Source organism: Vulpes lagopus, chromosome 5, assembly GCF_018345385.1.
Source record: "Vulpes lagopus strain Blue_001 chromosome 5, ASM1834538v1, whole genome shotgun sequence".
In the NCBI taxonomy this organism is placed as follows: domain Eukaryota; kingdom Metazoa; phylum Chordata; class Mammalia; order Carnivora; family Canidae; genus Vulpes; species Vulpes lagopus.
Genome location: NC_054828.1, coordinates 93,682,853 through 93,699,563, shown reverse-complemented (window position 1 = coordinate 93,699,563; position 16,711 = coordinate 93,682,853). Strand labels below are relative to the sequence as shown.

The 16,711-nt window shown below is 36.6% G+C and overlaps 1 protein-coding gene across 1 annotated transcript in view; it reads right to left on the bottom strand.

Annotated features, from left to right (window-relative positions):
• DNAH6 (dynein axonemal heavy chain 6) overlaps positions 1-16,711 on the bottom strand; it is a 236,551-nt gene that overhangs the window by 204,779 nt on the left and 15,061 nt on the right. The window lies entirely within an intron of this gene.

Here is a 16,711-nt window from a genome sequence, read left to right as displayed (position 1 = left end):
GAATCAAGACTCAGATTAAGTAGAAGAAAAATGCACAATTTATCACAGAACAAAATAATTACTGTTGAGACATTGTTTATTTCAAGCTATTCCTCTTTCAACTGTCATCAAGGGCATTCCTCAGCCTTATGGGTAACAGAAACAGATCAGAAAAGGAAGAAAAGCAAGAGAGATAAAGGCAGGAATAAGGACAGGAGAAGGAAACAGTAATGAGAATAGAAAGGGCTGATTCTCTAAAATTTCTTAAAACAAGAACTTGCCCTACAGGCACAAAGATTTTTTTTGTAACTTTATCTATAACATTAAAATACTGGATGCAACTTAAATACTCAATAATACAATAACTGTGAAACATATTGTGATATAGCAAGTATTATTAAAATATATTTTACAATTTAGGAAAATGACATTTATAAAGATTCTCTGGTACCTTAGAATAATAAGATAAAGGTTAATTGCAAAACAAAACCCCAAAATGTTTTTATGTTAAAAATTATATCTACTAACAAAGATTGGACAAGAACACTCCAATGAAAATCAACTGTGTCCTTTGTCTATGTTCTCTCCTGATCCTTAGCTCTGCATTTTGAACCTGGAATTCACAGGCCTTGAGTATATAGCCTTCATGTCACCTGTGAAATCCCTGAAATTGTTGTATGTATACAAATTTATGTACATATGTATGATAACTTTTTCAGAAATTGGAATAAGATTCTCTTATGCTTTATATCTATTAATCAAAAAACTAAAAACCATGGAATAAATCACATTTAGTTTTTAATTTCTATTTTTGTTTAATAAAATAGAAAAATATTTTTATAATTAGGACACACAGGATCAGAATGAAAAACAAGCAAAAACCAAAACCCCAAGCCAAGACCTGTTCACGTGAGCATACAAGGAGAGCCCGGGACGCCAATGATGTGTTGGACAGTCTGGAAGGTTACTCTCCTATTTCAGTGCTGTTACAGAAAAATAACAACTTGCTCAGCTTTTATGTAATCCCATCTTTGTCTATGTTCTAATTAACATTTCACATCAGAACTGTCTGAGAAAATGCCAGGTATTACACATTGCGGGTGAGGTGAATGGAAAACATTTTTTTTCCTTTTTTCTTTGCCTATAGCTGAAGATATAATTAGGACATTCTTGAGGCAATTCTCTACAAAATTTGAAATTTTAATTTGTCTCTGAGACTAGAGTCAACTTGAGATATTTCATTAATATCAGTTACCAAACCAACCTAAAGACAAATCAAGCAGCTCACTATGGCTTTGGTGTACGTCTAGAAAACTTGCTCTGCATTGGTGTATCTGCTACTAAATAAAGACCCTTCTAGAAGGTGGCAAGTGTGGTCCATGATGTTGAATTCTAACTTACTGGAGGTCAGTGCCACTTAGAAATCTTTTTTTTATTTATAATTTACTCTCTAAGATCCCCATTCTCAAGCCCCTAAATCTTTTCCTCCTCTACACATTTCTATCCTGCACAGAACAAATGAACACATGCAAGTCTTTTTCAAATACTGGATTGCCACCATCAAAATCATCTGGGGTGCTTATTAAGAATCTAGATTTCTGGGTCTAACACAGAATAAGAATGTCTATGTATGAGCCATGAGACTCAAGATTCCAGTTTAACAAGCCCCCTGAATGATTCAGATACACAGTAATGTTTGTGAACCACTGAACTTTATTTGAAAACAACGAATAAAAACAAGATGGCCACAAGGTAAGCTCTCTCTTCACCTGAAAATCATCATATTTGGGTGCCCCCATCCCAGCCTCTGAGTGTATCTCATGGTTTCCTCCAGAGATAGGTTTTTTCTAGCCCTCTTGGCTTTTGGTTACTTTTTCTCTGCATCTAAAAATTTGCAGAACTTCTCTTTAACTTGTAGAAAGCTTCCCTTAGACTTGTAGGATGCTTTCTCTTGACCCTGCTGCCCATTTAACTTAAAATCCCATGTATTCTTCTTTCTCTTAAACTTCCTTTATAATGGTGAGCCATATCCCTCCCATGCATTGCTTTCTAAAGTTTCCAAAAACCAGTCTTGTTTCTCATAATTCTAACAAAATTAGTCTCTCATGGATGAGCAGGGACTTCCTTCAAGCCCAATTCTGTTGGTAGATATAAGGGGCAGCAGGGTGAAGGAAAGTTTTGCAACAATTAAGAGGGCCTATGCGCAGCTCTCTGTAATCCTATTCTCCTTAGACTTTCCAGTTCATTACTGAGGGGGTTACTCCTCAAATACACTCCTTGGACCTCTGCACTTACTCCACACTCTACCTCAGATCACACAACCATTTCAGGAGCTGATCCACCACACCACACCTAATGCTGACAACTGCCTAGTCAACATTGTTGGCATCCAGGATTCACCCTTAAGCTTTGGCTGCTTCTTGGATAATACTTTGGATATTTCTTTCATCAAAGCCTTTCTTTGAGGAAGTAATACAAAAACCTTTAAGACTTAAAAAGAGAACTTCAGTTGTTCAAGTGCTATGCTATGTAAAATTCCTTCTTTGCTGCTAAACTAGATGGCTTTCTGATCCAATCAACTAAACAGATCCTTGGATAGTTAACTAATCTGGACAATATGGGTATCTTGAATAAAATTACATTTTACTAAGTTTTACTGGGAAAAAATATCTGGAGTTTTTTCTTGCTGTTCAATGTAGAATCAGGTCAAATTATTTTACTGTAGAACCTATATCTGTCCATCTAAAGTGAAACTTGGACTGTAAGGCTTCAATTAACTTTAAAAGCATGGCTGTCTTATTTGAGAGAATCAAATGGAATAAGAGAATTACACAGCTCTGTGGTAGGTCATAAATTGTTCTGTTATTGTTCATTTCAGTTATAACTCAAACTGTAACTATTAGGATGCTAAAAATCTTAATTTCTTCTTCTATAATTCCCTGATTTTACAAAACAATAAGATTTTGATGTGATTTTTTATTTAAAACCAGGAGCTCAGGGCAGCCCTGGTGGCTCAGCGGTTTAGCGCTGCCTTCAGCCCAGGGTGTGATCCTGGATCCCAGGATCGAGTCCATGTCAGGCTCCCTTGCATGGAGCCTGCTTCTCCCTCTGCCTATGTCTCTGCCTCTCTCTCTCTCTATCTCTGTGTCTGTCATGAATAAATAATTAAAATCTTAAAAAAATAAAATAAAATAAAAATAAAACCAGGAGCTCTGTTGTTACACCTTAGTGATTGAAAATGCTTCTATTCAATCACAATAGAATAATTGAAAATGCTTCTATTTAAACCGGTCTACCAAGACTAAAAGTGCAGAAGCATGGTTTGTCTCCTGCTCAAAAACTTTAAATAGCTTCCTACTGCTTATATCATCAAATCCAAATTATTCTGCCAAGTGTTTTGGCACTCTCCTCTTGTTTTATATTAGTTCCTTCTCTGTCTCACAAACTGCCCTTTTTCATCAAGCTGATTTATCATATCCACCTTGGGCCATGTTTGAATGCATACATATGTCTTTGTTCACCATGTTCTCTCTTCCTATCTCTTTCAAGTTTCTGATTTCTACAAGCAAAAAAGTAATTACCTGCTTTAAGGTAGTGTGATGTATTAGATAAAGTCCATACGGCCCTATGCAAATCTAAGTTCTCATTATTTTCATCATTTACAGTTTTAACTGTCATGATTTGAGCATATTTATTGTGTGAAGATAAGCAAGCAACTGTCTGGAAAGAAATTAGCCATTTCTTATGTTCTGCATCATAAACCTCAATTTATTTGATGATGGTCAATATCATGAATCATCATGAATTTAGATCTAGCCTAACCTAGAGAAGAGATATGGTTTACTTTGCTTCTGATTTGATTAACCAGAAATGATGAAATATCTAATAAGGAACTCCTCTTTACCTAGAAAATTAAACAAAAGTATAACTAAGAAGAAACTTCCAAATTTCTGTAATAAGAGAGTGCTCTAGGGCCAATGTTTCTCAGTTGTATGGTCCCTGGAACAGCACAATCAGCTTCAATGTGGGAATCACAATTTCCCAGGCTATCTTCCTGACCTACTGAATCAGAAACTCCAGAGGGTTAACATCTGTTTTTTTTTTTTTAAGATTTTATTTATTTATTCATGAGAGAAACAGAGAGAAAGAGAGGCAGAGACATAGGCAGAGGGAGAAGCAGGCTCCATTCAGGGAGCCGGATGTGAGACTTGATTCCGGGACTCCAGGATCATGTCCTGGGCTGAAGGCGGTGCTAAACCGCTGAGCCACCCAGGCTGCCCAACAATTTGTTTTAATAAGTCCTTTAGGGCTTGCTTGAGAACCACTGCTCAAAGCCCATGATGTGCAATACTGAGTTGAATACTGGAATCATCTGGCGAGTTGTAAAGAAATACAGGCTCTACCACAAATCAGTTAAATAATGTCTTGGAGTAGGGCCTGGGTGATTCTCATTAGTAGCAAAGGCTGAGAACCACTCTTCTAGGTTCTTCAAATTTTTGTTTGAAATGAAATCATCACCCACTTAATTGTCAGAGCTCCAGAGCAGTGCCACAGCATGTGTATACATGTGTTTGAAGAAAGGGTTAAGGAGACAATGTGAAGCTGAACAGTTTTGATGATTCCAAGTGAAAATATGAGGGACCTTTAGTGTTTCCACATGCTGATTGAAATCTGACTCATTAGATTTAAATTTCTTTATGGACTAGCCCAAGAAAATTGTCATTGTGTTATGTAACCCAGCAAGGTTTCTGATAACATGGCTTCAAAATGATTTGTTATTACATAGCATATTTATACCCCACTCCCTAAAGTTGTTCATAATTATGACTTCACACAGAAACCACAATGCTGCCATTTGAGAAAGTACATGATGTTTGGGATATGCTGAAAGTTGGCATCTATCTGTGTTTTCTGTTCTAGGCTGCTAAACAGGTAATCTCACTGAAAGGACAGAATAGCTTCATTTAGAAATTTTAAAAGCTTCCTTCCTTAAAAAATACTCTAATAGGCCTAGGAACCATGTGACAATCAATTTGATCACTTAGAAAGTAATATAGTCTGAACCCAGCACAGATGATTATATGGTCTTTATATAACCATGTTTCACAGACTCCTAAATCACTGCATACATCCGTCCCTTAAGAAATTGTTCATTGGCTATACAGGACAGAAATGTGTAATTAGCATTATTTAACTCAAGGTCTCTCAAGCTCAGCACTACTGACATTTTGGGCCAGGTAACTCTTTGTTGTGTGAGGCTGTCTTGTATACTGTCAGCTGGTTAGCAACTTCCCTTGCCTCTTCCCACTTGATACCAGTAGCACTATACTCTCTAGTTACAATAGTTACTTTCATTGGCTATATTTGGCACCCTCCCTACTTAGAAGGACATAGGACAGGAACTACTTCTCACCATCAAGGCAGCATCAGATTTTCCTTTTCCGTGGGACTACTTGGAAATCTGTTGGCCACCCAGGAATACCCTCTCCCTAGATGACAACTCAGATGTAAGTAGATGAGATCCACATTGGGTTGTATGGAAGCCACCCTAGCTTAACAGCCTTATTATCCACAGGAGCCAGTATCTCTTGCAAAAATTCTATAAGCATAGATTTCAAGATTCTTGCAAGAGACATGCACTATGGATATCCAAAGCTGTGGCTCCCCATCAGGTATTTAGAAGTTATTTTTTAAAAATATTTCTCTTTTGAGAGAAAGAGTACACACATGAGCTGGGGGAGGGGCAGGGAGAGAGAGAGAGAATTTCAAGCAGACTCCCTGCTGAGAGGGAAGCCCAAGGACTTGGCCTTGGGCCCCATCTCAAGACCCTGAGACTATGACCTGAGCTGAAACCAAGACACTCAACTGACTGAGTCACCCAAGTGCTCCTAGAATTCATTTTTAGTTACCTGTAATGCATATATAATTTACAAATCAGGAGGCATTTTTATCATAAGCAATATTGCCTAGAGATAACCAACATTCTACTCTTATGAGGATACCAGTGAAACCGAACTTCACAGTTAAGATCAGATTCTCAGGCAAAGAAAATTGCTCTACAGTCCTCTAGAGTAACGCTTCTCAAGCCACAAATGTTCCAACATACCCATACAATGGTAACATTCTATAAGGAAAATTGGTGAAGATATTAATTATAAATTTCTTTATATTCATTACAATTTATTTACTTTATAATAAGAAAAATAACCTACAAGACATTCAGGGAAATATTCAATATTGAATTTGATAAAACTTCCAGATAAAGCCTAGCTCATAAGCAACCACAGCTGTGATCATACCTCTTTTGAAGTAGCCACCTGAATTTTTAATCAATTCATGATGGTCTGTTCAACTTCTTCACAGTCACCACTACTAAGAAACTTTGTTTATAGAAATAGGAGACAATAAATGGCAGATGATTTATTGCTTTGTCTCTTATGGTTGGAAACCTCCTTTTCCATTAACCAGTATTTGGATAATTCATTCTCTTGAAATTATAAACCAAAGGTACCACCATTCTTTAATTCTAATAGCTATCACTTTTCACCCTTTGATAAACGCAGTGTTAAAATTTGTTGTGAAATGCAAACTGATTTAAAATCCAAATGTTTCCACATCAAGTATTTCAGAAACAATGGTGAAGCTTTCTCTGAAACAGACATTACTCTGTTTGACTTTAGGTTTCTTTAGGTGTAAATCTGTTACAATTACTAAAATCAAAGAGAAGCATTTTAAATATCATTTTTCCAAAGCTGAATTCCAAGGTGTTTTGAATTCTTAATCTTTGTTGTCAGTACATGTTGACACACTTTCAGCCAGGTCCCATAATTTTTTATGAAATTCATTCAGGTGCTCAAATGTCAATTAACTAATCCAGTTGTGAAACCAACTATTCATTAAATCTGCACAGTTATTTGCAATATATTCTCTAATTCTTGACACAACGTTTCCTTTGGATTACTAATGCACTTAAATCTGAAACAACAAAAAGTAGTAATCTGCTCATATTTTTTGTTATGTCTTGGACTTTATTGTAGTCACAATTTTGATAATATTTAATTTGGAATTAAATTAATAACTGCAGGGAAACATTTACATATGGGAGTTCCTTTGCAAGTAAAAAAATGTATTAGTTGAATGTAGGATTGTCAGAATAAACTCTAGATGTAATATTTATTTTTAAGAACTATTTCCATAATGTCTCATTTGCCTTAAATATTTCATTGCCAGTAGTTTTTTCCCCCTCCTCACAACAAAGTTCTTCCAAACATTTCACTTCAGTGATCCAAAATAGTGCATTTATCAAGCAGTTACTAGTAACCATACTTTCATCGATATTCAATAAAACTCTCTTTTCTGCAATAAAATTTTAATAATGTCCTGGAATGTGTTAATCTCTGTTCTCTGATTTGTTGATCTACTAGTAGTAGTACTGATAAATTTCCTTTGCTTTTCTAGTAACAAATGGAATGGAAAAATGTCCACACAGGCTGGTAAAATTGCAATTCTGCAATAGTGAGTTTTTCTGACATTAGATACTATGTGTTCTTATATTTCTAGCTTCTTAAACTTATTGATGAGATATTAATCTTAAAACAGAATTTGGTTTCATATTTTGTTCTTCAATATGCCTTAAAAAGTTTAAATCCTTTTCTGTGTATGGTGGATATCTTTTGGTAAGGTATTGATATAGCTTTCTTGGAACTATGGATTTATTTGATCACATTTCCATATAAATAAGGTATTTAGGCAAAGTATAGGAACATTGCTGTGATTCACAAATCCAAGTTTGAGATACTTTTAATTATGTTGCCTAATTTATAATCTTTTTTTTCAACCACAGTATTTATCTTATAGCTTTAGTAATTTTCTAACTCTAGTAATAAACTGTCAAAGAAGACATAAATACATGGAAATAGTCCATGCTCATGGATTGGTAGAATTAATATTGTTAAAATGTCCATACTACTCAAAGCATTGTACAGATTCAGTATAATCCATATTAAAATTCTAAATACATTCTTCACAGAAATAGAACAAACAATACTAAAATTTGTAAGAAATCATAAAAGAACCCAGATAGCCCAAGTATTCTGAGACAGAACAAAGCTGGAGATATCATGCCCCTTGATTCCAAATGATATTACAAAGCTAACCTAATCAAACCAGTATGGTATTGGCATAAAAAGAGACACATGGATCAAGAGAATAGAATAAGGAGCCCAGAAATGAAATGAACCCCTGCATATATGGTCAATTACTTTATGACAAAGGAGCCAAGAATATACTATGGGGAAAGAACAGAATATTCAAGTAATAGTGATGAGAAAACTGGACAGCCACATGCAAAAGAATGAAACCGAACCACCATCTAACACCATACACAAAACTAAATAAAAATGGATTAAAGACTTGAACATGAAGCCTGAAACCATAAACCTCCTAGAAGAAAACATAGAAGACCGGTTTTCAAGAAGAAAACTCCTTGAGATTGATCTTGGCGATTTCTTGGATTTGACGCCAAAGGCATAGGCAACAAAGCTAAAATAAACAAGTAAGACTACATCAAATTAAAGAGATTCTCCAAAGTAAAGGAAATCATCAAAATGAAAAGGCAATCTACTGAAAGGAGAAGATACCTGCAAATCATATATCTGATAAAGCATTATATCCAAAATATATTAGGAACTCATATAACTCAGTAACAAAAAAAACCCCCAAACAATCCAATTAAAAAATGGGCAGAGCTTTGAAAGAATTAATAAGATAGATAAACCATTAGCCAGCCTTATTAAAAGAAGAGGGAAAAGACTCAAATTAATAAAATCATGAATGAGAAAGGAGAGATCACCACCAATACCAAGAAAATACAAACGATCTTAAACTTATGAGCAGCTATACACCAATAAATTAGGCAATCTAGAAGAAATGGACGCATTTCTGGAAAACCACAAACTACCAAAACTGGAACAAGAAGAAACAGAAAACCTGAACAGGCCGATAACCAGGGAGGAAATTGAAGCAGTCATCAAAAACCTCCCAAACACAAAAGTCCAGGGCCAGATGGCTTCCCTGGGGAATTCTATCAAACATTTAAAGAAGAAACCATACCTATTCTACTAAAGCTGTTCAGAAAGATAGAAAGAGATGGAGTACTTCCAAACTCGTTCTATGAGGCCAGCATCACCTTAATTCCAAAACCAGACAAAGACCCCGCCAAAAAGGAGAATTATAGACCAATATCCCTGATGAACACAGATGTAAAAATTCTCAACAACATACTAGCCAATAGGATCCAACAATACATTAAGATTATTCATTATACCAAGTGGGTTTTATCCCTGGGATGCAAGGCTGCTTCAACACTCGTAAAGCAATCAATGTGATTCATCATATCAGCAAGAGAAAAACCAAGAACCATATGATCCTCTCATTAGATGCAGAGAAAGCATTTGACAAAATACAGCATCCATTCCTGATCAAAATTCTTCAGAGTGTAGGGATAGAGGGAACATTCCTTAACATCTTAAAAGCCATCTACAAAAAGCCCACAGCAAATATCATTCTCAATGGGGAAGCACTGGGAGCCTTTCCCCTAAGATCAGGAACAAGACAGGGATGTCCACTCTCATCACTGCTATTCAATATAGTACTGGAAGTCCTCGCCTCAGCAATCAGACAACAAAAAGACATTAAAGGCATTCAAATTGACAAAGAAAAAGTCAAACTCTCCCTCTTCACCGATGACATGATACTCTACATAGAAAACCCAAAAGCCTCCACCCCAAGATTGCTAGAACTCATACAGCAATTTGGTAGCGTGGCAGGATACAAAATCAATGCCCAGAAATCAATGGCATTTCTATACACTAACAATGACACTGAAGAAAGAGAAATTAAGGAGTCAATCCCATTTACAATTGCACCCAAAAGCATAAGATACCTAGGAATAAATCTAACCAAAGAGGTAAAGGATCTATACCCTAAAAACTACAAAACACTTCTGAAAGAAATTGAGGAAGACACAAAGAGATGGAAAAATATTCCATGCTCATGGATTGGCAGAATTAATATTGTGAAAATGTCAATGTTACCCAGGGAAATTTACCCATTTAATGCAATCCCTATCAAAATACCTTCTTCAGAGAGTTGGAACAAATCATCTTAAGATTGGTGTGGAACAGAAAAGACCCCAAATAGCCAGGGGAATTTTAAAAAAGAAAACCATAGCTGGGGGCATCACAATGTCAGATTTCAGGTTGTATTACAAAGCTGTGGTCATCAAGACAGTGTGGTACTGGCACAAAAACAGACACATAGATCAATGGAACAGAATAGAGAATCCAGAAATGGACCCTGAACTGTGTGGTCAACTAATATTCGATAAAGGAGGAAAGACTATCCATTGGAAGAAAGACAGTCTCTTCAATAAATGGTGCTGGGAAAATTGGACAGCCACATGCAGAAGACTGAAACTGGACCACTCTCTTTCACCATACACAAAGATAAACTCAAAATGGATGAAAGATCAAAATGTGAGACAAAATTCCATCAAAATCCTAGAGGAGAACACAGGCAACACCCTTTTTGAACTTGGCCATAGTAACTTCTCGCAAGATACATCCACAAAGGCAAAAGAAACAAAAGCAAAAATGAACTATTGCGACTTCATCAAGATAAGAAGCTTTTGCACAGCAAAGGATACAGTCAACAAAACTAAAAGACAACCTACAGGATGGGAGAAGATATTTGCAAATGACATATCAGATAAAGGGCTAGTTTCCAAAATCTATAAAGAACTTATTAAACTCAACACCAAAGAAGCAAACAATCCAATCATGAAATGGGCAAAAGACATGAACAGAAATCTCACAGAGGAAGACATCGACATGGCCAACATGCACATGAGAAAATGCTCTGCATCACTTGCCATCAGGGAAATACAAATCAAAACCACAATGAGATACCACCTCACACCAGTGAGAATGGGGAAAATTAACAAGGCAGGAAACAACAAATGTTGGAGAGGATGCGGAGAAAAGGGAACCCTCTTACACTGTTGGTGGGAATGTGAACTGGTGCAGCCACTCTGGAAAACTGTGTGGAGGTTCCTCAAAGAGTTAAAATAGACCTGCCCTACGACCCAGCAATTGCACTGTTGGGGATTTACCCCAAAGATTCAGATGCAATGAAACGCCGGGACACCTGCACCCTGATGTTTCTAGCAGCAATGTCCACAATAGCCAAACTGTGGAAGGAGCCTCGGTGTCCATCGAAAGATGAATGGATAAAGAAGATGTGGTTTATGTATACAATGGAATATTACTCAGCAATTAGAAACGACAAATACCCACCATTTGCTTCAACGTGGATGGAACTGGAGGGTATTATGCTGAGTGCAGTAAGTCAATCGGAGAAGAACAAACAGTGTATGTTCTCATTCATTTGGGGAATATAAATAATAGTGAAAGGGAATATAAAGGGAGGGAAAGAAAGGGAAATATCAGGAAGGGAGACAGAACATGAAGACTCCTAACTCTGGGAAACGAACTAGGGGTGGTGGAAGGGGAGGAGGGCAGGGGGTGGGGGGAAATGGGTGACGGGCAGTGAGGGGGACACTTGACGGGATGAGCACTGGGTGTTTTTCTGTATGTTGGTAAATTGAACACCAATAAAACTTAATTTATTAAAAAAAAGAAGAATAAAAAAAAAGGAACAAGATAGGGATGTCCACTCTCATCACTGCTATTCAACATAGTACTAGAAGTCCTAGCCTCAGCAATCAGACAACAAAAAGACATTAAAGGCATTCAAATTGACAAAGAAGAAGTCACTCTCCCTCCTCACAGATGACAAGATACTGTACATAGAAAACCCAAAAGACTCCACCCCAAGATTGCTAGAACTCATACAGCAATTTGGCAGCGTGGCAGGATACAAAATCAATGCCCAGAAGTCAGTGACATTTCTATACACTAACAATGACACTGAAGAAAGAGAAATTAAGGAGTCAATCCCATTTACAATTGCACCCAAAAGCATAAGATACCTAGGAATAAATCTAACCAAAGAGGTAAAGGATCTATACCCTAAAAACTACAAAACACTTCTGAAAGAAATTGAGGACACAAAGAGATGGAAAATATTCCATGCTCGTGGCTTGGCAGAATTAATATTGTGAAAATGTCAATGTTACCCAGGGAAATTTACCCATTTAATGCAATCCCTATCAAAATACCTTCTTCAGAGAGTTGGAACAAATCATCTTAAGATTGGTGTGGAACAGAAAAGACCCCGAATAGCCAGGGGAATATTAAAAAAGAAACCAGAGCTGGGGGCATCACAATGCCAGATTTCAGGTTGTACTACAAAGCTGTGGTCATCAAGACAGTGTGGTACTGGCACAAAAGCAGACACATAGATCAATGGAACAGAATAGAGAACCCAGAAGTGGACCCTCAACTTTATGGTCAACTAATATTTGACAAAGCAGGAAAGACTATCTGCTGGAAAAAAGACAGTCTCTTCAATAAATGGTGCTGGGAAAATTGGACATCCACATGCAGAAGAATGAAACTAGACCACTCTCTTTCATCATACACAAAGATAAACTCAAAATGGATGAAAGATCTAAATGTGAGACAAGATTCCATCAAAATCCTAGAGGAGAACACAGGCAACACCCTTTTTGAACTCGGCCACAGCAACTTCTTGCAAGATACATCCACGAAGGCAAAAGAAACAAAAACAAAAATGGATTATTGGAACTTCATCAAGATATGAAGCTTCTGCACAGCAAAAGAAACAGTCAACAAAACTAAAAGACAACCTACAGGATGGGAGAAGATATTTGCAAATGACGTATCAGATAAAGGGCTAGTTTCCAAGATCTATAAAGAACTTATTAAACTCTACAGCAAAGAAACAAACAATCCAATCATGAAATGGGCAAAAGACATGAAGAGAAATCTCACAGAGGAAGACATAGACATGGCCAACAAGCACATGAGAAAATGCTCCGCATCACTGGCCATCAGGGAAATACAAATCAAAACCACAATGAGATACCACCTCACACCAGTGAGAATGGGGAAAATTAACAAGACAGGAAACAACAAATGTTGGAGAGGATGTGGAGAAAGGGGAACCCTCTTGCATGTTGGTGGGAATGTGAACTGGTACAGCCACTCTGGAAAACTGTGTGGAGGTTCCTCAAAGAGTTAAAAATAGATCTGTCCTACGACCCAGCAATTACACTGCTGGGGATTTACCCCAAAGATACAGATGCAGTGAAACGCCGGGATACCTGCACCCCAGTGTTTATAGCAGCAATGTCCACAATAGCCAAACAGTGGAAGGAGCCTTGGTGTCCATCGAAAGATGAATGGATAAAGAAGATATGGTATATGTATACAATGGAATATTACTCAGCCATTAGAAATGACAAATACCCACTATTTGCTTCGGCGTGGAGGGACCTGGAGGGTATTATGCTGAGTGAAATAAGTCAATCGGAAAAGGACAAACATTATATGGTCTCATTCGTTTGGTGAATATAAAAATTAGTGAAAGGGAATAGAGGGAAAGGAGAGAAAATGAGTGAAAACATCAGTAAGGGTGACAAAACATGAGAGACACCTAACTCTGGGAAATGAACAAGGAGTAGTGGGAGGGAAAGTGGGCGCGGGGTTGGGGTGACTGGGTGATGGGCACTGAGGGGGGCACTTGGCGGGATGAGCACTGGGTGTTATGCTATATGTTGGTAAATTGAACTCCAATAAAAAAATTTTTAATGGGCAGAGGATCTGTATAGATGTTTTTCCAAAGAAGACATACAGATGGACAGCAGGCACATGAAAATATGTTCAACATCATTCATCATTGGGGAAATGCAAAGCAAACCACAATGAGATATCATCTGACACCTGTAAGAATGGCTATTATCAAAGAGACAAGAAATAATAGGTGTTGGCAAGGATGTGGAGAAAAGAGGACTCTCTTGTACTGTTGGTAGGAATGTAAATTGGTGCAAGTATTATAGAAAACAATATGAAGTTTCCTCAAAAAATTAAAAAGAGAGGTACAGATGATCTAGCAATTCCACTATGGGGTATCTATCCAAAGGAAACAAAAACACTAATTCAGAAAGATATATGTGCCCTTATGTTAAGTGCAGCATTACTTACAATAGCCAAGATATGAAAACAACCCCAAGTGTTCATTAAAAAAGATAAAGAAGATGTGATATATATATATATATTCCATTATATGTATACTATTCAGATATAAAAAAGAATGAAATATTGCCACTTGCAACAATATGAATGCAAGTCACATGAGGGCATGTGACTTAACTATTTTGTGACTCATTTGTAAAATAGAAATAATAATTGTGTCTATCTTATAGTATTTTGTGAGGGTTAAATGATTTAATATGTACAAATACTTTGCCTAGAACATAGTAAACACCAATAAATTATTTTTATGATATGTAAAATATGGTGATTCACTTTGGTGTGCTCTCAAAATGGGTATATAATCCAACTCTCTAGCCGACAGTCTTCCCCTATACCTCATGGCTACCCTTCAGTTACAATCACTCTTGTTCAAGGTCTAATTCCTAACAAAACAGGATTGCTTTGTCTTGATCAATTCTATTCTCTGTTCTCTGTGCTCTTCAGGATCTCCCTAGTTCTTGATCCTTTACATAGTTTCCTTTTTACTTGCACCAGAGCTGACCAAAGTCACCACTATGCCCCTTTCCTGGGCAAGATAACCTGCAGCATATAGCTATGGACTTACTCAGATTGGTATTCCAACATATTTAGAGATCTCCTTGAATTTTATTCCTAACAAAATTTTTAAACCTAAAACATAGCACTAAGCTGATATTTTAGAATAAACTGGACAAATGGAACTATTTTTTCACTTGGATCGTGATAGAGATTATTCATTATAGAACTGCACATTTGATGGATTGAAAAACATGCGCTGGAAAAACAGGCAAAGACATTATATTTTATCACATTACTTTTTAAAGGAGTTTAGTTTAACATGTCATCATCTTGTTGACTCAGAATTTCCTATTTTTAACTTCCAATTAAGCTGCTTCCAAGTTTGTTGCACCCAAATGATTGCCTTTTCATAAGATGTAGAGTATTTGGAGTTCAGGCCAGAGAGAAAAAGTGAACATTAATCCTAAAACATAATAAAATAATCTATGATTCCAACTCTATCTTCTTAAATGAGACCTTGCACATTACCATCAAGCATTACTACTATCAGTTCCCCAAGTAGAAGTGTTCATTAACCTAGAAAAACCATTAATTTCCTGAATTGGGCAAAAGCACAGTTTCCATATTCATCTTTTATACTTTGTCTTATGCTAGTAAATAGATGAGACTCATTTTACATTTGGCAAAATTTGACTCCTCTCATAATGGGGAATGGATATCAGAAATGACACTCCTTGATATCTGAGTTATTAGATGATTTCTTTAAATAAAAGAGAGCTATGAAAACATTTCACATATTAATCAAGAAGTATTAAAAATCAGGAAATAAACCATTTTTTGCTGATTAGTCTTGGGATATTAGTATTCACTTTCCCATTGTCTGGAATGTTCTTTCCCTGCCAGCACATCATTCACTCCTTCTCCTTCCAGTCCTTATTCAAATGGCAGCTTGTCAATGAGGCCCACCCTGACATTCCAGTTAACTCACAACTTCCCCAGAACTCCCAATCTCTTTCACTCTACTGTATTTTTTTCTTTAATACTTACCACCATCTAGAATTCTCTATAATTTACTCAGGTATTGTGTTTATCATTGTCTCCTTTTAAAATATAAGCTCCATGAGGGCAGGAATTTTGATCTGGATGGTTGAATAATATCTCTAGTACCTAGAACCGTTCATGCTACAGAGTCAGTATTCAGTACATTTTGTTGAATTCTTATAAGCATCTCTGTTCTTTCTTCAAATTATTTCTCACTCTAATTAATCTCTTCTGGATTTAAAATAAATCATTTAAAACTTTGATTAAAATGTTTTTCTTCTTTTCCTCTTTTTTTCCCAGAAGGAGAACTGTCTTCATTGTTACCTCACTCAGTCAAAACTGCAGTGCTGCATAAGGGAGAATAAGAGAATTCTTGGGAGCTCCTTTTATCTTTCCATGCAGCAGAGAATGGGAAGGTAGCTCCAAGAATTTGGTGGTAAAGCTACACTACTATCATCTTCCAGGAAAGAGTGCCTCAACAACTGTTGTCATCTGAACTAAACAACAATGGAGGAAAGTCAGTATCATCTTTAAATTCTACTACCTGTTGTGCTGAACTTTATTTTTTTTAATTTTATTTATTTATTCATGAGAAATAGAGAGAGAGAGAGAGAGAGAGAGAGAGAGAGAGAGAGAGAGAATGAGAGAAAGAGGCGGAGGGAGAAGCAGGCTCCATGCACGTAGCCCGACGTGGGACTCGATCCCGGGTCTCCAGGATTACGCCCTGGGCTGAAGGCGGCGCTAAACCGCTGAGCCACCCGGGCTGCCCTGTGCTGAACTTTAAAGCAATTCAGAGACTCATATTTATATGATTCTTCTAATTATTTCAATAACAAATGTGTGTTTAGTAATAATAAAGAGTATATGTGTGTGTTATTAATCTATATAAATACCTTAAGTGATCAAACTCCTTTTATTTTTTTAAAAAAATCCTTATCTCTCTACTAAGAAAAGTT